Consider the following 24458-nt stretch of genomic DNA (forward strand, 5'->3'; position numbering starts at 1 on the left):
AGCCAGTTGGTGGTGCTATATGCTTGCAATCCTCAGAAGCCTGAAAGCAGAGGGTCTGGATTCAAAGCCTGCCCAGGAAGAAAACCTTTTTCTCTGCAACCAGCAGATTGGAAACATCAGCTCTGTGCTCACAGCCCAGCTGGATGCCTTCTTCCCACAGAGCTTCAGACAACCAAGACCCCCCATCTGAAATATTGTCAAATATATTAAAATATTATATCCTGTTTGGGAGATAATATTTGAAAGATATATCAAAAACATTTCACTGACTTCTAAAGAAAGAGTGAAAGAGGAAATATGTGCTCACTAAAGGATAAGTTACCTACCAAAATGATATTAATATGGCTAGATGCCCATTTGGAAACTTATCCACTCAGCCATCTTTCCTCACATCTTGTCAGTTAGCCTGAACTGTCAGATTTTTTGATGCAAGGGATGTGTATGAGTATGTAGGTTGTAAAAGTAATAATGAAAAGCTAGACACTGGAGGCTCAGGCCTGTAATCCTAGCTACTCAGAAGGCTGAGATCTTAGGATCCCAGTTCAAAGCCAACCCATGCAAAAAGACCCTTACCTCCAATTAACCAGCAAAAGACAGAAAGCTGAGCTGTGGTTCAAAAGGCAGACTACCAGCCTTGCAACAACAACAAAAGTTAAGGGACAACATCCAGGCCCTGAATCCAAGCCCCGGTAGTGGCGCTCACACACAAAAAATAACCATGATACCACCACAGGATGTGCATATCTTAGGTAAGGATGCAGATGGATGGGATGATGACTGTATTGTAGCCCAGTCTGTGAAAAAACCTAGGTGAAATCTTTCCTCAATACATCTTCATTTCCCTCTACACATTTAAAATCACACACACACACACACACACACACACACACACACACTTACATGGTTATATTTGTCTATATAATTATGTAAAATACATATCATACACACTTGCTTCCGAATTTTGTCCATCTTTTGGTTTTATAGGTAGTACAATATATCCAGGGTTTGGCTCATACTTGTAATTTCAGCTGCTCATGAAGGTGGGATCTGAAGATCACAGTTTGATGCCAACCCAAGGAAACAAATCCTCAAGATTCTTATTTCAATTAAGTAGCAAAAAGCCAGAAGTGGAAATGTGACTTAAATGACACAGTGACTGCATTGAGCAAAATAATCTAAGCAAGATACCAGACCTCCGTTCAAGCCTACGTACTGGCCCACTAGCACTCCAAAAGCCAAAATCCCCAAAAGACCAAACCAAAAACATGTCAAAATATTTTATAACTTTTGAAGCAAAATCCAATGAGGCAATGTAGTTTGTTGAAGATTTGGTGGTAAAATGCTGAAAAACCCCAAATTCCACATGTGTTTAAATGATGCAACAGACAAGCAACCAAGTAAAAATTTCCCAATAATGTTCCTTAGTATCCACTGGGACCCTTGACAAAGATTTTTTTTCTATGCTTTTCAAAAAATCAGTTAATTTTCAGTAGTATAAATCTTTATTATAAGTTATAGAAGTTTTTTAAAGTTCCAAAGTGAATTGAATGTAAAACAAAAAGCACTTAATATTACCAGTTTCTATGCCTCTGGTAGAAAACCTGTAATACTGTGGCCTTTATGAATGAGGAGAGGGAAGACTGGTCATGAAATGTTGGGAAGAAGAGTTTCCAATTGACTGTTTGAAACCCAATCTTCTGCCCCCCACCCCAACAGGCAGAGGCTTGAACTCAGGGATTAGGTGCTGTCTTGAGCTTCTTCTGCTCAAAGCTAGCATTCTACCACCTGAGCCATGGCACCACTTCTAGCCTTTTCTGAGAAGTTTGTTAGAGTTGAGAGACTTACAAACTTTTATGTTTGGGATTGACTTCACATCTCAGTCTCCTGAGTAGCTAGGATTATAGTTGTTAGCTTCCCATGCCTGGCTTATATTCCACACTATTGAACACATAAAATTTAATTAGGAGGCTAAGATCTGGAGAATGGTGATTCAAAGCCAGGCCAGGCAGAAAAGTCTGCAACTCCATCTTCAACAAGCAAAGAGCTGGACTTGAGCAGTGGTTCAAGTAAGGTGAGTATGAGCCCCTGATTTCAAATACCATTATGGGCAAAAACAAAACAAAATAAAGCAATGCCCCAAATTGAAATAATAAAATTGCTCAATACCAAAATAATGGTCATTAAATAATGGTTTGAAGAGTAGAAAACAAATACACCCCTCCATAAATCCACATATAAAAATCTTCCAGTCAGATACCGGTGGCTCAAGCCTGCAATCCTAGCTACTCAAGAGGTTGAGATCTGAGGATTATGGTTCAAAGCCAGCCCAGGCAGGAAAGTCCCTGAGACTCTTATCTCAATAAACTACTCAGAAAACCAGAAGTGGCACTGTGGCTCAAGTAGTAGAGTGCTAGCCTTGAGCTGAAGAACGAGGGACGGTGCTTAGGCCCAGAATTAAAGTCCCATGACTGACAAAACAAAAAACAAAATCCAAAAAACAAAAAACAATAAACAAAAAAGAAACTTCCACAAAATATTTGAAATGGGTGAATTTTCAATAAGGAAACAACATTTTTCTTTCCTTTTTTTTCTTGCAACAGCAAAAGAGATGGTTTATTGTACATGTGTCACACTTGGCCACAACTATGAACAGAACTAGTCCAGAATGTCACAGGTCTGGGGCACAGGACCATCAGGGGATGCTTGGTTATGAGCAAGGTGTGTCTTTCAGAGATGATCTTGGCAATGAAAGTTCTGGATCCACTGGGAAATCACAGCGGCATGCAGTCCAGCATCTCAGTGTCCCAGCCTATGGCATTCCTTATTCCTCCTGCTCCTCTGGCCTCGATGGGTGCACAGACTGGTTTACTTAGACCTCTGCCTCATCTTTCTTCTTTTGCCCTTCAGCCTGCGCATTCACTTCCTCTACTTGGCTCTCATGGTGCTGTTTTTTCTAGGAAGATGGTGCTAAGGCAAAGAGCAGGAAACAACATTTTTCTACCTAAAGATGTCTGTGGGGAGAACAGTGGAAGAAATAGATTTATTCCCAGATATTTAGACCAACATGCCAATTCTGACATATCTATGATGATAGAGACTAGCTTTAGAATGATAAAAATAAACCAAAGGACTACATCCCAAAGTATTGGACAAGGCTAACAAAGCAGAGTAGGGCATCAGGGTATAGGGTAAGAGCTATGTAGAAAAACTAGTTGTTCCTACAATGAAAAGTATTACCAGGCCTAGCAATTCAAGTTTGCCAAACCAAGTAGATTTTGAAAAATAGTCTGTTACTTATTATATTAAAGAAAAATTTAAACTTGTAGGCTCTTCAACTTTATATCAGACAACCTAAACTTTGCTCAGGGGACATGGTACTTAATATTTGGATCATCAAGTGCCAATTGCAAATTTAATTATACAAATAATAACTACTAATAGAGAATGTTAATGGTTTCTTACAGATGGAGCTGAAGGTAAAACTGCTAAGACTTTTCCCACGGAAGAGACTATTCTTATTACACCTCTTCCCATGGTCTTCTTTTTTTTTTTTTTAACAAAACTCGAATATTTCCACTTTATTCACCCAGATGTCCTTTTAACACTTCAAAGGCTGTTTTTGAGAAATAATAAAATTTTCAAAAGCACAAAAAATGCCGCCCAAGTTAAGAAGTTTTGAGATCAAGCAGATGAAAGGGAAAATTTGAGTAAGGAGCAAGTTTAGTGTCCTAGCCATGACAAAATCCTAAGAGTTAGTGAGTGAACACATGACTTTGCACATATCCACAGAATTGAGGTCACATGATGATTCTGGCTCCTGGTCCTCCTCTTTGCCTTCCTGGTCTGACACACCATTCTCTGGGATGCTGAGCTCTTCTTTAGGCTTTCTTCATTCCCCTCAAGTAACTCCTGCCTTATAGGCTTGCGCAAGATAGGCTTTTTCTTCATTTTGACATTTTGTTTAGGTTGAGAAAGCTATTTTTTTCTCCAGTTCAATGCTGTTTGCCTATAAAAAAAATCACAATAAGGGGCTAGGAAGTTGGCTCAGTGGTAGAGCACTTGCCTTGCATGCATGAGGCCCTGGGTTCGATTCCTCAGCACCACATAAGCAAAAAGAAAAAAACCCGGAAGTGGCGCTGTGGCTCAAGTGGTAGAGCACTAGCCTTGAGCTGAAGAGCTGAGGGACAGCGCTCAGGCCCAGAGTTCAGGCCCCACGACTGGACCCAAAAAAAAAAATCACAATAAGAAAAACCCAACTAAGACAAGCATCCTTGGTTAAAGGCATTCTAGGTTGTAATCTCTGAACTCTTAGGAGCTACTTTACTCTTGGCTTTGACTGTCTTTTGTCTTCCTTCTCAATCAAACTCCCCCCACCCCCACTCCTAGGGCTTGAACTCAGGGCTTAGAATCTGTTCTTGTTTGCTTTTTTTCCCCCTCAAGGTTAGTGATTTTCCACTTGAGCTGCAGCTCCACTTCCATCTTTTTGGTGATTAATTGGAGATAACTGAACCATGATGCTCAGATCTCAGCCTTCTGAGTAGCTAGGATTACTCAATGAATTTTCAGGAAGAGGCATCATGATGTTATGGGATTTCATGAAGTCATAAATATGATGATACCCAAAACCTTGAACAAGGATATTCTCAACTTCACCCTAGCATAACCATTGAAGTGAGGGATTTTAAACACTTATACATTAGTACTGCTCATACTCCCCTCAGACTTCAGGATCACACATCACATTTGACTATCAAGCCTCACTGGTTACCTGGAACTCGCAACAACATTTTCTGCTTTCCTTTTACTTGGAGACCTGAAACTTGAAGATTAGGATTTACTTTGTTTAATTTTGAGTCTCCTCGGTATTTTTCTTTAATTTTTGTTAATCAGTTTTTAACTTGAAGTGATACTCTGCTAAGATCAAGGCAACCTAAGACATAGCATATCATTTTTAATTGTCTCTTTGCTTAGTTTACTTTAATCAAGGGATTAAGAAAGCTATTATAAGGTTTTTGGTGGGGGTAGCATTGTGAGGGGAAGGGCAAATGGACAAATGTGGTGGAAGTACTTTATGTGCTCCTAAAAAAGTAAACAATGAAGGTGGGGGAAAGTGGCTCACAACTTTAATCCTATCTATTCAGAAGGTTGTAAGCAGGAAAAATCAGTGAGTCTTATCTCCAAAAAACTACCAAAAGAAAGGAAATGGGTTGTAGCTCATGTGGTAGCATGCTAAGATTAAGCAAAAGGAGCATAGATATGGTACTCAGGCCCCGAGTTCAAGACCTAGAATAAGCACAAAACAAACTAACAAAACCTGCTGAAATTGCTTTAAGAAGGGTCTATGAGAGAAAAATGGTTAGGGTAGATTTGATTTGGGAACATTTGGTATCTGTCACAGTATATGCGAATAGATCCACTATAGGTTGCTCTGGAAATATTATTCCTTGTTCCATTATGAGCTATTTGGATTCACTATTTCAGTGTGAAGTGATATTTCTTGAGAGAAAATTGTCAGTTTGGAGCCCAGCACTGCTGGATCATGCCTATAGCCTTAGCTGCTCAGGAGGTGGAGATCTGAGGACCAATGTTTGAAGCCAGCCCATGAAAGAAAGTCCATGAGACTCATCTCCAAAAAACTACTAAAACACTCCTGGAAGTGGTGCTGTGACTCAAGTGGCACAGCACTAGTCCTGAGCAAAATTAGCTCAAAGACAGCACCCAAGCCCTCAGTTCTAACCCCAGGATCAGCATATACACAGAAAAAGTTTAGTATGACTTCTGAACGAGGTTTTGTACCATTTTTCCATGAGTTCATTTTCAGACAGCACTATGTCCTGTGGGAGGCTTATGTGTTCTGGCTTACATGGCATTTCTATTAGATGATATGTAATAGGCATCTACACAAAATTCCCTCACTCAAATTATATTCTTCAGTTAACAATCTATTATGGGAAAGAATTGAATTTCCCCATTTGTTTAAATACTCAATGAATTTAACAGTATAAATTTGTAGATTGCTATTTAAGTTATATTCCATTTCTATTAGTTTACTCTCTTAAAGTTCTTATTCTTAGTTTATGTAAGTATGTATGTATGTATGTATTTTGTTGGCCATGGGGTCTGAACAAAGGGCCTGGGAGCTGTCCCTCAGCTTTTCAGCTCAAGGCTAGTGCTCTACCACTTGAGCCACAGTACCACTTTCTGTTTTTCTGCTTATGTGGTTCTGAGGAATTGAACCCAGGGCCTCATGCATGTGAGGCAAGCACTCTACCATTCAGACACCTTCCCAGCCCCTCTTTGTTTAGTTTTAAAGTGCCTTTAATGACCTTTCTTATTATAAGATGATATAATTCTATAACTATATCTAGTTTTTTAATTGGTTGATGATTTCCCATAGATTCACAGCCATCAAAAGATACAAAGTATTTCCTTCACCCTTAAAAGAACAGCCAACTTCTGTTTCCTCAGAAGTTGCACAGAGGTTCTTCCTGCAGAGTATCCCATACTTATATCTAACACCATGTGACAGAACAGACAATAACAATGTCTTGTTATTCTGTTATCCTCAGAAAATAAAATGCTATTCAAAAAGACTTTGGACCTTTGTTTCCTCATGTTATTTATAATTTAAGGGAGCTCAATGCCAGACATTACTATTTTCTGTAGTTGTATGTTACAAGATCTACATTCATTCCCATGGAATGTTTTATTTTTGTTGGGTGTGGTGGTCCTTGTACTAGGGCTTCAACTCAGGACCTGGTAATGTCACTTCAGTTTTTTGCTCAAGGCTGGGACTCTTCCACTTGAGCTACCTCACTGCTTCTGGCTTTTTAGTGTTAACTGGAAATAAGACTGGGTAGGTGATGGAGGGGGTATGACTGTGATAAATTGTATCCATGTATGGGAACTTCACAACCTCCTTCTTGTACAACCAATACTTGCTAATAAAAAGAAAGATAATTAGAGGTCTAATTGTTCACAGTAAGTTTCTTGTAATTTCCCTTGTAATTTCCCTTCTTATGTCTTTCTCATTTTTTTCATGCTAGCATGTGCTCAGTGCTGACCCTTAGCTCTTTTTCTTATGGCTAGTACTTCAGCCACAGCTCTAGTTCCAGTTTTTGCTAGTTAATTGGAAGAAAGAAACTATCTGATATTTGTGCCTAGGTTGTCTCTGAACCTCAGTACTCAGATCACAGCATCCTGAGTAGCTAGGATTACAGGTGAGAGCTACTCAGATCCTTGTTGTCTCCTAAATTATCCCATGTCCATTTCACAATGGCAGTCCATTTCCATGGTTCCCAGCTTTGCAGCAAGAGCTTAATTATAATCCAACACCAAGTCTAACCTCACCACAGATGCTATGTTTTGTGTCATACTCTGACTATAGACACCCTTCTCCTGGCTGATGCATTGCAACAACCTAGATGGCTCTCATACTAGGCCACAAGGATAGGAAGCCAGGAAACACTAGCTTAGAAGCTGTTAAATCAGAGGAGCAAAAAGATATCGTAGTGCATTCTGCTGTGATCTTATTCTGATTTAAACAGCCTTGTCATCTATTACCAGGAGTAGCTTTGGCATCACATTCTGAGTAGTGACTGGGTGTAAGCTGGTGTGTCCGAGCTGACTATAGTATTGTCTTGAGCCTGTGCAGACTGAAGAGACAAGCCAGTGCCAGTAGCACACACATTGGAATAACAAAGCAACCTATAGTTAGGCATTGCCACTCTTTGTTCTAGAGTAATGAATGAATGACTCTCTAATTTCTTGACAAGAAATTCCTGCAGACCCATATGCAGCTGCCTCATCAGAGCAAGTAAAGAGGCTGGTGCTGCCTGGAGGAAACACTGTGAGAAGCTGCCAGAAAGCATCTGTTTACTGGACTCATGGGGCTCCTCTGTCCTCTAGAATTAATAACAAATGAGGAGCAAACACCTCCCCCTCTAGGCAGACATACACAGGAAGAGCATTGCCACAGCACAACAGGGGACTCCCACGACATACACTTGATCTGTGCTGTCAGAACTGAGAGTTTTATTTTGGGGGGGAGGGTCCGGTTGTCGGGCCTGAACTCTGGGCCTGTGCCCTGTCCCTCAGCTCTTCAGCTCAAGGCTAGTGCTCTACCACTTGAGCCACAGCGCCACTTCCGGCTTTCCATTTTGCTTATGTGGTGCTGAAGAATCGAACCCAGGGCCTCAGGCATGCAAGGCAAGCGCTCTACCACTGAGCCAACTTCCCAGCCCCAGAGCTGAGTTTTTAATGACACTTCATCCCACAGTGCTCCCTAAAACCTTCATCCCAACCCTGCTCCTTTCATGTCCCTGACAATGTTTATAGGCATCCCACATCCAGACTGAAGATGTTCCTTCATGTTTGGAGTAAGTCTGATCAGACTTTATATGGATCCACTGCTCAGTCAGGACTCTCGATCCCTCCCATCCCCATTTTGATACTGTGTGTCTCTTGACCTATTCCTGTCTTCTCTTTTCAAGATTCAGTCAGGGCCGGGTACAGGTGGCTCACACCTGTAATCCTAGCTACTTAGAAGTCTGAGATCTGAGGATCGTGGTTCAAAGCCAGCCCAGGGAGGAAAGTCCGTGAGATGCCTATCTCCTATAAACCACCAGAAAACCAGAAGTGGCTCTGTGGCTCAAGTCATAGAGTGCTAGCCTTGAGTTGAAAAGCTCAGGGACATCACCCAAGCCAAGCCCAGAGATCAAGGCCTATGACTCAAAAAATAAATAAATAAATAAAAGAAAGCAAAAACATACAAAGCTCAGAATGGCAAGCAGCTGAAAACAGGATGGAATAAACCAACATTATCTATGACAGTTTTCAGATTATGCAGAGAAATGCCTGCATTGTTGAAGCCCAAGCCCATCTGATAGCTGAGTTTTAGCTGGCTGGCATGCCCATGATGCCAGGTAATGATATTCACAAGTTTTGTGATATTATTCGATGACACAAATAGGCTTCAAGTTGGGAAGCTGAAAATTTTCTATTGATCTAGAAGGAGAAATATATCAGGACAAGAAATGGGATTAACACAATGCCAAAAGCAAAAGGCCATCCAATCCAAGGAAGACAGAATAACTCTGTCTCTGAAAAGATGATTCTCTCAAAGGAATCCTGAGCTGAGTATGGTGGTCTATGTTTGCAATCTCTGAATTTAGGAGGCTGAGTCAGAAGTTAGGTTGAGACTAGCCTAAGTTCCATGCCAAGAGAAGAACACAAAACCAAACCTCATCTTACAAAATAAAAGAAGGACTGGGAATGTGGCTTAGTAATAGAGTGCTGGCCTAGCACATACCTGAAGTCCTGGGTTTGGTTCCTCAGTACCACATAAAGAGAAAAGGCTGGAAGTGGTACTGAGGCTTGAGTGGCAGAGTGCTAGTCTTGAGCAAAAGAAACTCAAAATGCTTATGAATGTGTCATAAACAATCGCTTGAAAGCAAATAAAAAACTTTCGAATAAAAAAAAAGAAACTCAAAATGAATGGTGTTAGGAAAAATGTAAAATTAATGAAATAACATCTCTCTCCCTCCCCTATATCCCTTCCTGCTTTCCTCCCTCCCTCCTTTTCTCAGTACTAGGGTTTATACAAAGGATTTCATGCTTAGGCAGGTGTTTAACTCTTAATCCACACCACGGCCTTTTTGTACTTTAGTTTTTAAGTTAGGGCATCCTGTTTTCTTCCCATCCCAGGACCAGCCTCCCATCTAGCTGAGATTATTGGAATCAGCCCACCTTGATGATTGTGATCAGATCTCAATTTTTGCCTGGGTTGGTCTTGGATTGCAGTCCTCTCAATCTATGCCTCCCAAGTAGATGGTACTACAGGAGTGATCTATTATGCTTAGCCTTTAAAATGATCACTTAGAGCTGGGCACAAGTGGCTCCTGCCTGTAATCCTAGCCACTCAGGAACCTGAGATCTGAGGATCGAGATTCAAAGCCAACCAGTGCAGAAAAGACCATGAGACTCTTATCTCCAATAAACCACCAGAAAACCTAAGTGGTCCTGTGGCTCAAGTGGTAGAGTGCTAGCCTTTAGCTGAAGAGCTAAGGGACAGCAGTACCCAGGCCCAGAGTTCAAGTCCCAAGACAGACAAAAAAAAAATCACTTAGGAAGATAAAAGAAAAACTCCTGAATTCTCACATTTATTTAAATAGCGGCTGCCAGTCATATTTTATAAAGCACTTATGGGGCCCATGAAGTCTTTTATTTTTAAAATACAATAAAATAGTACTAGAGCAGTTGGGATATTGTTCTGCCAGTAACACAACTATAAGAGCCTCGGAGGGAGCAAGCAAGCCAGCTACAGGCCAGCGCCGCCGCCGCTTCTTCTGAGCGGCAGTGAGAAGCAGCAAGCAGCCATGGCTGGGGCACAGGCTCCTCAGGCCAGACCCTGCAGACTGGGCAGCCCCTCCAAATCCCTCCAGCGGCTGACCTCAGGCCTCAAAGGCTCCAGCGCCGAGCTTCCTGGGCTCATCCCTAGGCTGGAGGTGCAGTGTGAAACAGCAAAGGAGCCAGCGAGACTCCTCCAGTGTCAGGGCAACCAGGCAGGAGTGGAGCCAAATGGCCAAACTTGCAGCAGCGACTGCAGCAGTTGTTGCTGCCTCGTGCAGCATGGGCCAGGGCTCCTGCAGCTGCTCAGGCACAGCCAGAGGCGGAGAAAAACTCCAGGACTGACACAGCCCCCTTCCACCCAATCTGCCTAAGATCTGGGAGTTGGAGTGGGAGCAGAAGGAGAGGGGTTCATATGGGTGTTGGAGGCATAGGCCTGCAAAACCCCATCTGAGCACCTTTGTGCCCTGAAGGTGCATACAGGCATGCATCCCTTCCTTCCAATTTATTTATTTGTGTTGGTTGTGGGGCTTGAACTCTGGGCCTGGACGCTGTCCCTCAGCTCTTCAGCTGAAAGCAAGTGCCCTACCACCTGAGCCACAGGACCACTTCCAATTCTTCTCAGGGAGGAAGGGACACCCTTTCCTCCATGCTGGGCAAAGGTTCTGCCCCGGTGCAAGACTCAGGTAATGGTTTGCTCAAAGTACCATTCCTGCTTCATCTACTTAACCACGTAGAACAATGCGTGGAGACCCCCCCCCCATGTGTAATCACCTGTGCTTTACCTACTTTTACAACCTTGATTAGTGGAACTGCTCCACATTTGTTGACAAGGATTAGCTTTTTCTGTTTAAACTCTCATTGTCTGTGCTCCCATAAAACTGTTTAACTCTCTGCCCCTGACTGAAGATTTACTTCTCCTGCTTGTGTGCTGTATATAAGCATGTGATGTTCCAATAAATTTTGTCTATACCCACATGGTGTAGTCCCTTCTTGCCTATACCACACATCGTGTTCCCAGATCCCGCTGTGGAAACAGCAACAGATGGGGTTATGCCGGTTGATGCCTCTGACATCTCCCCCCTTTTTTGTTTGTTTAAGTACAACCGTAAGCAAGAGATCCTTTGCAGAAGGGATTTGCAGAAACTATTTTGGAATGTAGACAGCAATATCTTGACAAGACATAATGCAATCAATCCTGTAGAAACACTATGGGTAAAACTGTGCCACCAGGTATGAGGGTCCAATTGGTTTAGCACAGATGCAATTCCTCAGCCAGACCTTCATATCCCACCCCAGGGAGTTGTGCCAAGAAAGTCTCAATGACTTCCTGCTGTAACTAGTGGATGTCCCAAGTCAAATTTCCTTGCAAGACCGGCAGGTGGTAGTGAAGTCCCTGCCAAGTAATGTTAGAAGTGTTGAATCAAGTAGGAGTGATGCACAGTTTATTGAGCTCTAATCACACTTGAAGGTTAGCTGTTTCTGCAGATCAATTATCTGGTCTCCCATCCACTGCACCGTGTGTTGCAGGGTGTTCAGACGGGAATCAATGTCCTGTTTAATATTGTGCTGATGAGTCCATAGCTGGTGACAGTCCAGCCACTTCTCTACAAAGTCCTTGGTTTGGATGGAGGAATGCAGGGCCACTCCGGCAGTTGCAGCAGTCATGATGATAGCAGTCATTTCAAGGATCACAGCTACACTCAGACTCAGGAATCTCCTAGTTCTCTTCAGCAGTTGCTGGAAGACTCCTGTCAACAAACCAACAGTGGGGCTCTCCTGCCAAGGTCGGGTGAGGTTAACAGGCACCCAGACCCCTAAGCGAAATCTTAATATCAGGAGAGACTGAGAAGGCATATTAAAAGAAATAGTATGATTTAAGCATGTAAAGAGTCCAGGCTGCGTGGGTTCTCTTTGATTGACACTGTCCCTGTGGGCTAGTACATAGGAAAGTTTAATACAACCCTGTACAGTAGAAGAATGGTTCCTGTAAAATGTATAATTTGCCTCATGGGCCCTAGTAAAGTGACCAATCCAATTCTGGGTTGTATAAAATTGGGTGGCAAGTTTTATAAATGCCACTGCTCAGGCCCTAAGTGTCCCCTGAAATTCATATGTGGCCTACGAGGCACAAGGCCTCCATCATGTCAGGTGAGCAAGCCAATGGGTTCTACATGATTTATAACTCCATTGTATAGACGTCACCATCAGAAGAATTATTAGTATACCAATCACCAACATGCTTTTCAGAATAATTGGCAATGAAACATCCATGAGGACCTCAATCTATAAATGAGATGTTATCATTATGCTGTATAATCTTTCCTCTAGGGTTTTGACACTGAGACCACTGAATAGAAACATAAACAAAATTCAATAATTAATGTCCTGGCATACTAGGTTAGGTGGTCGCCCAGTCTTATTTGTATAAGAATGATCCTTACCAATAAAATTTAAGGAAATTGTGCTGAATAGCCCCATATGATTGTTGATTTTATCATCAGGCAAGATGTATGCCCATACCTGTCTTCTGGTTGGTAAGCAAGGTGATGTCCCTAAACACAGTGGTAAAGACTCAAATCCTAAGGAAATAATATGAGGTATTCCTTCCTCACCTGGATGAGTAGGGTCTGCATGATCCCATGGTGGAGGAAAATACGTGCTGTCATTTGTATACACCACCGGACCTTGGTCTAGCTAATCCACTAATTTTAACAATGGTCGGTGAGGGACACAGGCCCAATATGCATGTTCACTACTCACTGCAGAAGTATTCACAAGCAGTGCAATCATGGCCAAAACAGATATTCAGGTATTCTAGGGGTTTTTGTACTGACCAGGGTGGCTTCGGTCTTGTGTCAACACTTATTCTGACCCCATGTTGGTGGGGTCAAGCTGGTTTTCTTAAGATAAGGATGATGGCTTCCTCGGGACTTCAAGCTTAGGTCTGCAAAGCTGCGTACTAGATCTTCCTCAGGATTGTGTTGTGTTGTTTTTGCTTCTCTGGAGGTCGAATGAGTCAAAAAGGGACCCAGATGTTGCCAGTGGATCCATCTGGAATGATAGAAACACTGTTTTCCCTTATGGGGCATTAGTCTTAGTCTTCATTGATTAAATTGTTTAAACCATATGGGAATAGATAGTGAGGTGGTGCTAGAGGGATAAAATGCTTTTCAGCTTTAGTGAAAGGATCACTTTGAGTGAAATTTTAAACATTTAGAGTAAATAAGGTTAAGGCAAAAGTTTCCCTTGGGGATTCCCCTTTTTTGTTTTTTTAATAATTGAAGCTTAAATGTTTTATGGGTGTGTAAACAGTTGGCATTAGTCTACACAGGTTGATTAAAGAAGTTTTACCTAGGGACTAACTTTAGTAAACTCCCCTAATATTTTTCTGATTGTACACTGGCTTTTAGAATATGGTGTGGGGTAGTTTGTCAAGGTGACAACTTTTTACTAATTACATTTTATTCCAAACTAGAGTTTAGGCATAATTTTTTAACTTTTCATAACTGTATGGACCCTTTTGGGGGGGGGCTTTAGCAGCATAGCCTGTTTAGTACTTTGGTTTGTAAAAGATTTAAATAGTCTAGGATGTTTAAAGGTAAGATCCATAAGAAGTTCCACTTGTAGGTGTTCAGTGGCAGTTTTGTAATTGACAAACAATTTATAAAAGCAGAACTAACAGTTAGTGATTACAAATTGCATCAAGGCAAATAGGGTGGTTGAGTCCACACAACTGCCTGTAGACATCCTGGTATCTAGGCTGGAGATGGGGGCATTGCACCCAGCTTCAAGGCCTGGAGGTGGGACAAGTCTTACCTTGAAATCCTAGGAAAACATTACCTCCCCAAATGGGCGAAAGCATTGTTTAGCTCCTCAAATAGCCTAGGTGGAACAGGCAGGCCATCCTTTGGAATACAGATGTTTAGTGTAGCTCCTGGTGCGTAACTCTCTACTTAAGCCCTTATCTTTGAAAATTTAACATTTGGTCTAAATCCTGATATAAATGATCTTTTTAGTAATTATCAGACCACAATTTTGTTTTATTTTGGTGTTTATACCAATGTTTCTCTGCTTACCTGGGACTTATTTGTCTCAGTTAAATTTGAATTTTCTCCTTCATTGTTCTAATTAATACCCTATCTGTTTACTTTTGATCTGGTCCTAACAATTTCATATTTTATTCTTAAACAAATTTATTTGGTTAGTGTCAGCCCAGAATTTTCTGCCAATTAGGGTTTTAAGCACATACAGAGCAGTTTGGATTTAAGCTATTCCCCACATTTCACAACCTCAGCCTTTTACAGCCAACTATTACAAATGGTTGACAAGTTCTTGCCCAGTTATGCATGCTTATAAAGTAGCTTGCCATGACCTCAAGCTCTGATCAATTTTAGAAGAGCCAAACATTATTGCCAAAGTCCCAGGAGTGCCTCTTTCTATGTTAGGGTAAACGCAACCTTGACATTTCCCTTGGTCACTGGACTTGAACTTAGTGCCTGAGTGCTGTTTTTCAGCTCTCCAGTGCAAGGATTGCACTTTGCCACTTCGGACTCCAAAGCAACTCTGCCCGCTTTTTTGGCACTCTGCTGGCTAGTTAGAGATGATAATCTTTCTCTGCCTGGACTGGCTTTGAACTGCAGTTTGTAGATCGCTCACCTTTGGTCCTCAGCTCCACCCTCATCTGGGCCCCCTCTCATTTCTGGAGTTCCCTCCATACAACTGGCCTCTCCCTCTCTCCACCCAGACCCACCTGAACTCCCATCTACCTCACTTCCTTTTCTCTCAGATACTTTTGCTACCAGGATGATGATGGAGGTCATGTGCTCCCTCTTGGGGGAAATATGGCTCCTCTAATAAACCTTGTAATAATCTTTCTCCTTTGCCTGCCTGCCTCTGCATGGTCCCATAGGATGGATGTGTCTGATCCTCTTTCACTGGTGGCTCCATACTGGGATAGGTTCCCCAGTGCATTTGCTCCCCCTGCACTTCAGAAGGGAGTTCAAACAGCTGCCCTGGGACCTATTCTGAGATCCTTCACTCCAGTCACCAGAGGACCATCAAGGTAACTTTCTCCTGACTGAGTGCTCTACCAGCCCATCCAGCCCCACTAATTAATTCCCACTCCAGGGTAAGTGACAAGTTTGTCCGAGGTCGGGGTTTCTGATTCCAATATCAGTGGTAAGGCCACCTGAGCCTTTCTGGGCTAACTGAGCCCCACCCTCACCATCTGACCAAAAACTTGGCCAAGTGCTGGAATTAGCCACTAGGGGCCTACCATGGCCCAAGGACCCACCTTGGACCAACATAAGGACAGTCTCCACTGGTGGGGCCACCACCTATTTAGGAGCCAACCTGCACTGCAGAGGACACTCTACTCTAGGCACATGGCTTCAGATCACTTACCATGGGAAGGACACTAAATTTCTTTACATTAAGGCCACCTGGACTTGGAGGGCTGTTGAGTCCCCATCAGTTAAATTTGGCCCCACATTTAAAACTCCACTTCTGAGAGTGCTTGAGCAAGTAGCTCTCTCTCTCTCTCTCCCCCTCCCCTTAAACTCTGCCTCTTGCCAAAATTACCTGCTTGTAACCTCTTTCACAAGTATTTCATATGCTAAACGCTTTGGTTAAGCCCTGGAAGAATGTAACCAGTAATTGCTTGTTTCTACTCATTAGATAGAAAATGGGTGAGTTTAAGTCTAAACTCCCCGAAATAAAGGCCAACAAGTTTGGATATTACCAAAAGTGTATTAATCTTCTCTCTAGCATTGAGCAAGTGGTGGATGTGCCAAATTGGCCTCTTGGTACTTCAGCTTGGTACTACCCTTTCCCCCTCCCCTGTCCTGTGGTGCCATTATGCTAGGCCAAGTGTATGTTCCTATTGCCTCCTGTTCACTAGGTTTCTTGTTGGCAAAGTTTTGTATTTTAAACTGACCACATGGTTCCATCATAATTAGAAAAGTAGTTCCACTAAAATTTCAAAACTTTAAAAGTCTATTTTAAAATCTAAGCACGCTCTATAATCTGTGCACAAACATGTCTGTCTGTGTCTTATTCGACTATATGTAAGTGATTATGGTTTCAAGGTTACTCTGCCTACTAAAAATCTTTGTCAATGGAAGCTGTGAATTAATCTAAATTGCTTTAAAACTTTGTGACCTGACTAAGCCAAAGAAAAAACAGGCAGTTTTAAAAGACCTTGGAAAAGGACTTAAAAAAGACAATGTCCTTTACAAAGTAAATGAAATTGGTAACTAAGTTGGCTGTGAATTATGTCATTCCTATGTCCATCTATGCTAAGAGTTAACTATTGTACACTGACCATGGCTAGTAAACTAAAGCTAAGGGTTTCATTCTCTGTTTTCTCCCCTGTGTGCTGATCAACTTCAATTAAGATCAAGGGACCAGAGTAACTATGCTCAGGCACAGCTGCCTAAACCAGTGGCACCAGCCTGCAAAAGCCAGTGTAAACCAGGTCTCTAACCAGTATATGTAGAAATATTGCAGGTTACCAACAGGAGGTGCAACAGTCTATACATGCTGGGAGATGCCACAGTCTCTCTCAGACTCTGGCCTTGCATCTCACATGACCAAAAGCCTGTTAATTAAGGGTAAAACACAAGCCACATTAGATATTTGGTTCTGTAAATGTTCATCACCAGAAGTTAGACCATACGGGGTGTATGAGCAAAGGATAGAAATTGATTTCTATACTATTTTACAATTGGAGGTAAATTCCTAAAGGTAACTCAGACTGCAGAAAAAAAAATGGCCACTCTTTCTATTCACTGCCCACAGGACAGCCTACAGGCAAAGAATATACAGCCCAGTGTTTCAATGATGCATTTAAATGCAAATTAAAATAACTTTACAAAATGGATTTAAAATGACATCCCCCTTGTAAAAATTTGAGAAGTTGTGGAGAGTGGCTGGCCTCCCAGACAAGTTTAAAAGATAAAATTTTCCTAAAGGTTTATTTCAAAGTAAAAAAAAAAAAAAATAGGATTATTCTAGTTTGCCCCTAAAATTTTTTGTAACAGTTGCCGGAAGGCCCACAGTAAAAGATAGGACAAGTTTGTCAAATGTAATTTAATAAGTAAAACCATGCTTATAAAACTACTTCCAATGACCATCTTTGTTGCTTTTAGTTGGAGTAAAAGTGACTGTAAAAAAAAAAAACAAAAAAACTCACTGATCTGCAGTTCGAAGCCAGTCCAGGCACAGGCAGACTAAAGTCCCTGTGAGATTGTCATCTCTAATCTGCCAACAGAGTGCTCAAAGCTGAGTTGTTTTGGAGTTTAAAGTGGCCAAGTGCTAGTCCTGAGCTGGAGAGCTGAGGGACAGCACTCAAACCCTGAGTTCAAGTCCAGCGACTGACCAAGGAAAATGCCAAAGATGTATTTATCCCAACATAAGAAAGGCACTCCAGGGACCCTGATATTGTTAAAATATCCAGAGGCAATTGCAAACAAATGTTTGGATGACAAAAGTGGTATCAGGTCCTGAGTTACTTGAGCTTGGTCCTCCAAAAAATTGATCAAGCCAGAAGGTCATGGAAAGATAAGTTTGTAAACATGCCTATCACCCATGTTGGTCTAACTGGGCAAAACTTTCCAGAGATCTGTGATAGTGGGTAGTAAAAGCTAAGATTGTAGAATGTAAATCTCCAAACCCCTGTATCTGCTCAAAGTCCTAATTGGCAGTAACTTTTGAGCTGGTTAAATTCATCTGTTGAAAAGCTTGTAGAGCTGAGATTATGTTCCTATTGAGATCTGTCTAAAGGCCTACATAGGTAGGCATTCCTCTGCCAGACAGAAAATGCTTTTATAAACCAGGGTGTTAAACAGGCTATGTTGCTGTAGCCCAAGAAAAGGCCTGTACATTTGTTATAGGTTAAATGTTGTCTATAAGCCACTTTAAACAGGCTACCCAGAGGCAGTGGGCCGTACTTAGAGTGCCAATCAGTCTCAGGTTAAAAGCATCTACTGGGCTTTCTTTTAAAAATCTCTGACAAGTAATTGTTAGTCAATTGTGAACAAGTTATAGGTAAGCTCCATCTCATTGATCTCCTTGTTGCTTTAACTGGAAATAAAAAGAGCTTTTGTAAGAAAGTTCAAAGCCATCCTGGGCACAAAAAAAAAAATCCTTCTAAAACTCCATCTCCCTACTAATCAGCACAGAACCAGGACTATCCAGCCAAAGGCTGAAAGTGGCATTGTGACTCTAAGTAGTAGAGCATTAGCCTGGAACAGAAGGACTCAGGGACAGTGCCCAGGCCTTGAGTCCAAACTGTAAATGCCAACCAGGACAAGCTATCCCAGCAATGGATGTTGAGACAATGGCCAGGACAAAGTCAGTCCTGACCATGGAAAACCATGGAAAAGAGTAAGAGATGATACCCTAAATGGAGTCACTTTATGCTTTATGCATTGTTTCTGGCAAAACTGGAGCTTCAGCTTCCACCCCCACTACAAAGGCAGAGGAGGGGTCCCGCAGAGCAGTGAGGACCTCACAGATGAAGTCCTTCAGGGGAGGGGGCCTCACAGAAAAGGCTGCAAAAAGGGGTGTACCTCACTGGGAGGCCGCAGAAGTGAGGGTGCCTTGTGGGGGAGGCCACAAAAGAGGGGAGCGCCTCACAGGGGAGACTGCAGGGGAGGGGAAACTGCAAAGGCAGAACACAGAGGAGGAGTTTAAACTTAAACTCATCCATACTTTTACCTTCAGTTACAAGGGAGAGGGAAAGAGGGAGAGGGAAAGAGGAAGAGGGAGAGGGAGAGAGGAAGAGAGGGAGAGAGGGAGAGAGAGAGAGCCAGAGCTATCTGCCCAAGCACTCACAGAAGTGGAGTTTTAAATTTGGGGCAAAATTTGATTGCAGGGGCTCAGCAGCCCTCCAAGGCCCAGGTGGCCTTAATGTAAAGAAATTTAGTGTCCTTCCCATGGTAAGGGACCTGATGCCATGGGCCTATATTAGAGTGTTCTCCACAGTACAGGTTGGCTCCTAAAGGGGGTGGTGGCCCTGCCAGTGGAGAATGTCTTCATGTTTGTCCATTTGTATTCCTTGGGCCATGGAGGATGGGTCATTGGGCCAAGGTAGGCCCCTGGCACTTGGCCAAGGTTTGGCTCTGATGAGGGGAAGGGGGGCTCAGTAAGTCACAGAGGCCCAGGTGGCCTTACACTGAGATATCAGAATCAGAAACCCAGACCTCAGATAAACTGGTCACTTAGCCTGGAGTGGGACTTAATTAGCAGTGTTGGATGGGCTGGTAGAGCGCTCAGTCAGGAGAAAGTTACCTTGGTGGTCCTCTGGTGACTGGCGTATAGGATCTCAGGAAAGGTCCCAGGGAAGCTGGTTGAACCTCCTTCCGAAGTGGAGGGAGGATCAAACCCACTGGGGAGCCTATACCCACAGGGGTGACCAATGTAAGAGGATTAGACAAAAATCCATGCAAGGGGACCATGCAGAAGCAGGAAGGCAAAGGAGAAAGATTATTACAAGGTTTATTAGAGAAGCCATATTTCCCCCAAGAGGGAGCACATGACCTCCATCACTATCCTGGTAGCAGGAGGATCTGAGGGAAAAGGAAGTGAGGTAGATGGGAGTCCAGGTGGGTCTGGGCAGAGAGAGGGAGGGGCCAGTTGTATGGAGGGAACTCCAGAAATGGGAGGGGACCCGGTGTAGGTGCTCATACTTCGAGCTCAGGACTCTACCTGATTCTGGGGCCTGGATGAGTTGCCTTGATCTCTTCTAAGTCATTTACCACATGAGGCTTTTCTGAACTCATACATCACTGCAAATTGCTAACATTCCTCCCTAGCACATCACTCAATATATTTTTTCCATCATATATTTAAACATATTTATGTGTATACATTCCCTACCCTCCCCCAACCCCACACACAAAGGCATAGACCTTCAAAACAAAGCTTTTCTTTTTTTCCTTGCTACAGTGTCTAGAACCTAATAAACTCAATAGATACAAAAGAGTGAGCTGGGTACTAGTGTCACACCTGTAATGCTAGCTATTCAGGAAACTGAGATCTAGAATCACTTTTTCCATTTAGTTCCCATTTTGATTAAAATTTAAGCGTTAAAGGAACTTTTAAAGAGAATCAAGACTTCCTTTTTTCTGGAGGTTTCCTTCACTCCCTTTCACCTAGTCCAGCTCAACCTATGTCCCCCTGGGAGCTTTGGCATCCCAGAAAATCCACAGTCCCCCAGACCCCAGTTAAATTAGACAGAATCCAGCATTGCCTTTAGTCATGTGGTGGGCAGAGCAGAAAGCATCCACCACGTGTGCTACCCAACACCTCTAATCCACACCAGTGCCACTTCCATACTCCTAGCCACATGAGCAGCATTGTGTCACCGTCGCTTGCACTGGCATAGGCTTCCGTGGTCATCAGGACAGATGTCCTGAGAGTTATTTCATCTGCATAAGGTGACATTTCCTGGGTCCAGGTATATTGCTGATCTGGGAAATCACTGGCATTGGAGCAAGCCAGGGCTGCTGCAACCGCACTGTAGGATGCATCTCTCTGCAGCAAAACCTGAGGCCCTTCCTTCCTAGACACAATGGAGATCCTAGAAAATTCCCTGCTTGTCCCTAGATAAGTCCATGAATATATCTACAGCCCTCATCTGTCAGAAATGAACAAAGAGTACAGAATTGTTCAAGTCATTTTCCTTCTTCACAGAAGGGTGCACTATCATCCTGGCCCCCCAGAGCGAGACAGCACACCAAATGGGGGGATCCACTTGGTTTTCATCCCAACCTAGGAATGATATTGTCCCTTCTCATGTTGCTAAGGTGTCAGGATCACATCTTTGTAAACAATCGGTTACCAGGGTAATAGGGTCATAGAAGGAAGACAAGTCATTCTAACCATCAGTGGACCATCCCTAGTCAGGAGGCAGTGTACTTTGGGAGGCTATTGCTCCAAAACAAACATCCTTTTTACCTGTTAATGAAACTGCAACTCCACTGCACCTCACCTTTGTCATTACAACAACAACAACAAAAAGAAAAAGAAAAGGGTGTTTTGGATTTTCTTGTCAGGACTGGCTTGAAACCACAATCCTCAGATTTCAACCTCCTGAGTAGTGCCAAGGTTTTTTATGAGACAATTCTCTCAAATTAACCACCAAGAAAGAAGCAAAAAGGAATAAAGTCCAGGACTTGAGCTGAGGCTCAACTGGAAGATCATGGACAGCACCCATGCCCTGATTTCAAACCTATGACCAGCACATCATCATCATCATCATCATCATCATCATCATCATCATGTGAATAAAAAGACTGTAAGAGCCTATTAAGAATATTAAAATTGAGGGCTGGGATGGTGGCTCAGTGGTAGAGCTCTTGCCTTGCATGCATGAGGCCCTGGGTTTGATTCCTCAGCACCATATAGCAAAAAAGAAAAAAGCCGGAAGTGGCGCTGTGGCTCAAGTGGTACAGCACTAGCCTTGAGCTGAAGAGCTGAGGGATAGCGCCCAGGCCCAGAGTTCAAGCCCCATGACCAACCAAAAAAAAAATATTAAAATTGAGTGAGCCAGGCACTTTTTGGTGGCTGACATGTAATGCCAGTTAGGAGCATGAAATCTCAGGATGGTGGTTAAAAGCCCACCTGGGCAGGAAATTCCATGAGGCTCTGATCTCCAACTAACCAGCAAAAATGCCAGAAGTAGAGCTGTGGATCAAGTGGTAAAGCAACAGCCTTGAATGAAAAAGCAAAATAACAGTGACCAGGCCCAGGTAGGACTACTACTAATTAATCAATTAAATACAAATACACAAATAAAAATCAGAGTGGAAGATGAGCACAAAAGCCAAGAGAATTGCTGGTTTATACCTGGAGCTCAAGCTACACAAAAGACAGAACTTGAAGATCTGGGTTCCAAGGCAACCCAGGCAGAAAAGTCCCTTAGGAATTTGTGAGTATGTATCAGGTGTGGGTGTTGAACCCAGGGGTTGAAATAGAATTTTTTTTTCTTAAAGGTAGCATTCTGCCACTTCCTTTCTTTGGGGGATGAAATGGAGATAAGTTTTATGGACTTACCTGCCTGGGCTTTCAACCCCAATCCTCAGATTTCAGGTGCTGATACAGTACTCTTATCTTCTATGAGATTTTTATCTTCCATGAACTGCCAAAAAAGTAAAAGAAGCCAGAAGTTGATCTGTGTGGCTCAAGCCACAGAGACTGCTTGCTTTGAGGGAAAATGAACAACAAAATCCCTCATACACAGTGGCCCTGCCCTGGTTTCAAACCCAGGAAGTGACCAGGCCCTATGTTCAAGCCCTAGGACCACCACCACCAGCAACAAAAGAATGACTCAGGGACAAGGACTAGGCCCTGAATACAAAGCCTAGAAACAGCATTAAAAATAAAAGAAAAACAAATTCAGAGACTGTGGCTAGGCTCCAGAGTTCAAGGGTCTAGAACCAGCACCAGGACGGACACACACACACACACACACACACACACACACACACACACACACACATACACACACACACACACACACAAAGAAGAAGAAGAAGAGAGAAGTCAATGAAATATTTTTAAGTAGTGGCTCATGCCTATAATCCTAGCTACTGTGGAAGCTGAAATTTTAGGATTGTGGTTCATAGTCAACATGGGCAGGAAGCTCCATGACACTTGGTTTTATGTGTGCTAGTCCTGGGGCCTGAACTTGTGCTGTTTTGCACAAGACTAGAACTATTCTACTTCCAAGCTCTTGGTGATTAATTGGAGATGAGAGTCTCAACAACTTTCCTGCCCTGGCTGGCTTTGAACCACCATCCTCTGATTTTAGAGCCTGGCTAATGTCCCTGTCTTCCCATGAGAATCTTTCTTTTTTTGGGGTTGGTCATGGGGCTTGAACTCGGCCTGCACACTGTCCCTAAGCTCTTCAGCTCAAGGCTAGTGCTCTACCACTTGAGCCACAGGGCCACTTCTGGTTTTCTGGTGATTTAGTGGAGATAATTGTCTCATGGACTTTCCTTCCCAGTCTGGCTTTGAACTGCAATCCTCAGATCTCACCCTCCTGAGTAGCTAGGATTACAGGCGTAAGCCACTGGCACTCAGCTTTTTTTTTCTTTTCTTTTTTCTGTTTTATGGGTTGTGGGGCCTGAACTCCAGCTCTGGATGGTGTCCCTTAGCTCTTCAGCTCAAGGCAAGCACTTTACCACTGAGCCATTTCCCAGCTCCTCCATAAGAAACTTATCCCTTATGAATCACCAAATTTGTTTTACAAAGCCAGATGTTAAAATGTGGCTTAAGTTTTAGAGCCTGCCAGCCTTGCTCAGGACATGGGAGAGACTCCAGCACAGTGACCTTGCCCTGATTTCAGGTTTAGGAACAGTCACCACTTCCTGTGTTCCAGCCCTAGGACCAGAACCAAATAAATAAATAACTCCCCCATTTTCACTGTATTTGATGTTGGCGTAATTTGTGAAGGTGAAGGGAAAAAACAAATTGTTTAAATAGGGATACAGCTAGACCTATTGCAACAATGAGATGTACAAGAAATTATTTCAAAAAATGAACTTTACAACTTTTGCCTGGTGGGGGTGGTAGAGAACATTATATAAACAAAGCCATTCATGCAGCTGTTGCTCAAGCTGTTAAAGTATGCTAGCCTTGAGAACAAACAATACAAAAAATGCTTCATTCACAGTGGCCCTGCCCTGACTTCAAGCCTCAGAAGAGTGGCCATGTCATGAGTTGAAGCCCTAGCAACAAAAATGAAAATAAATAAATAAATAAAGCCAGAACTTTATCTGTGGCTCAAGCCATAGAGACTGCTAGTCTTGAGAAAGAAAAGGGAAAAACCTCAGACACAGTGGCTCTGCCCTGATTTTATGACTAGCAAAAGTTCAGGCCCTATGTTCAAGCCCTTGGACCAGCAATGAAGAAAAAAAAATACAGCAACAACAAAAACTCGGCAAAAATGCCCAAGTCCTGAGTACAAGCCATAAGAGCATCACCTAAAATAAATGCAGAAAGAAAGAAAAATACATAAAGAGCCACAATTTGAACTGTCTTGAGGTGGGAAGCCTACTAGTCTTGAGAAAAAATTAGGAATAATGACCAGGCCTGGAGTTCAA

At 42.7% G+C, this 24458-nt stretch overlaps 1 long non-coding RNA gene across 3 annotated transcripts in view; it reads right to left on the reverse strand.

The window, feature by feature from the left end:
* Positions 1-960: 960 nt before the first annotated feature.
* LOC138837869 (uncharacterized) overlaps positions 961-24458 on the reverse strand; it is a 29938-nt gene continuing 6440 nt past the window's right edge. For 2 of the 3 annotated variants that reach the window (XR_011375474.1, XR_011375473.1), the window contains 3 exons: positions 22408-22492; positions 13185-13401; positions 10133-12098 (listed from right to left, as the gene is read on the reverse strand). This is a non-coding gene — a long non-coding RNA (uncharacterized lncRNA). Of the gene's footprint in view, positions 3012-10132; positions 12099-13184; positions 13402-22407; positions 22493-24458 lie in introns of those variants that run through there. The other variant, XR_011375475.1, reaches the window with a different exon arrangement.

The sequence above is a fragment of the Dipodomys merriami genome, unplaced genomic scaffold (genome assembly GCF_024711535.1).
Source record: "Dipodomys merriami isolate MVZ:Mamm:240054 unplaced genomic scaffold, mDipMer1.0.p SCAF_2770, whole genome shotgun sequence".
NCBI lineage: Eukaryota > Metazoa > Chordata > Mammalia > Rodentia > Heteromyidae > Dipodomys > Dipodomys merriami.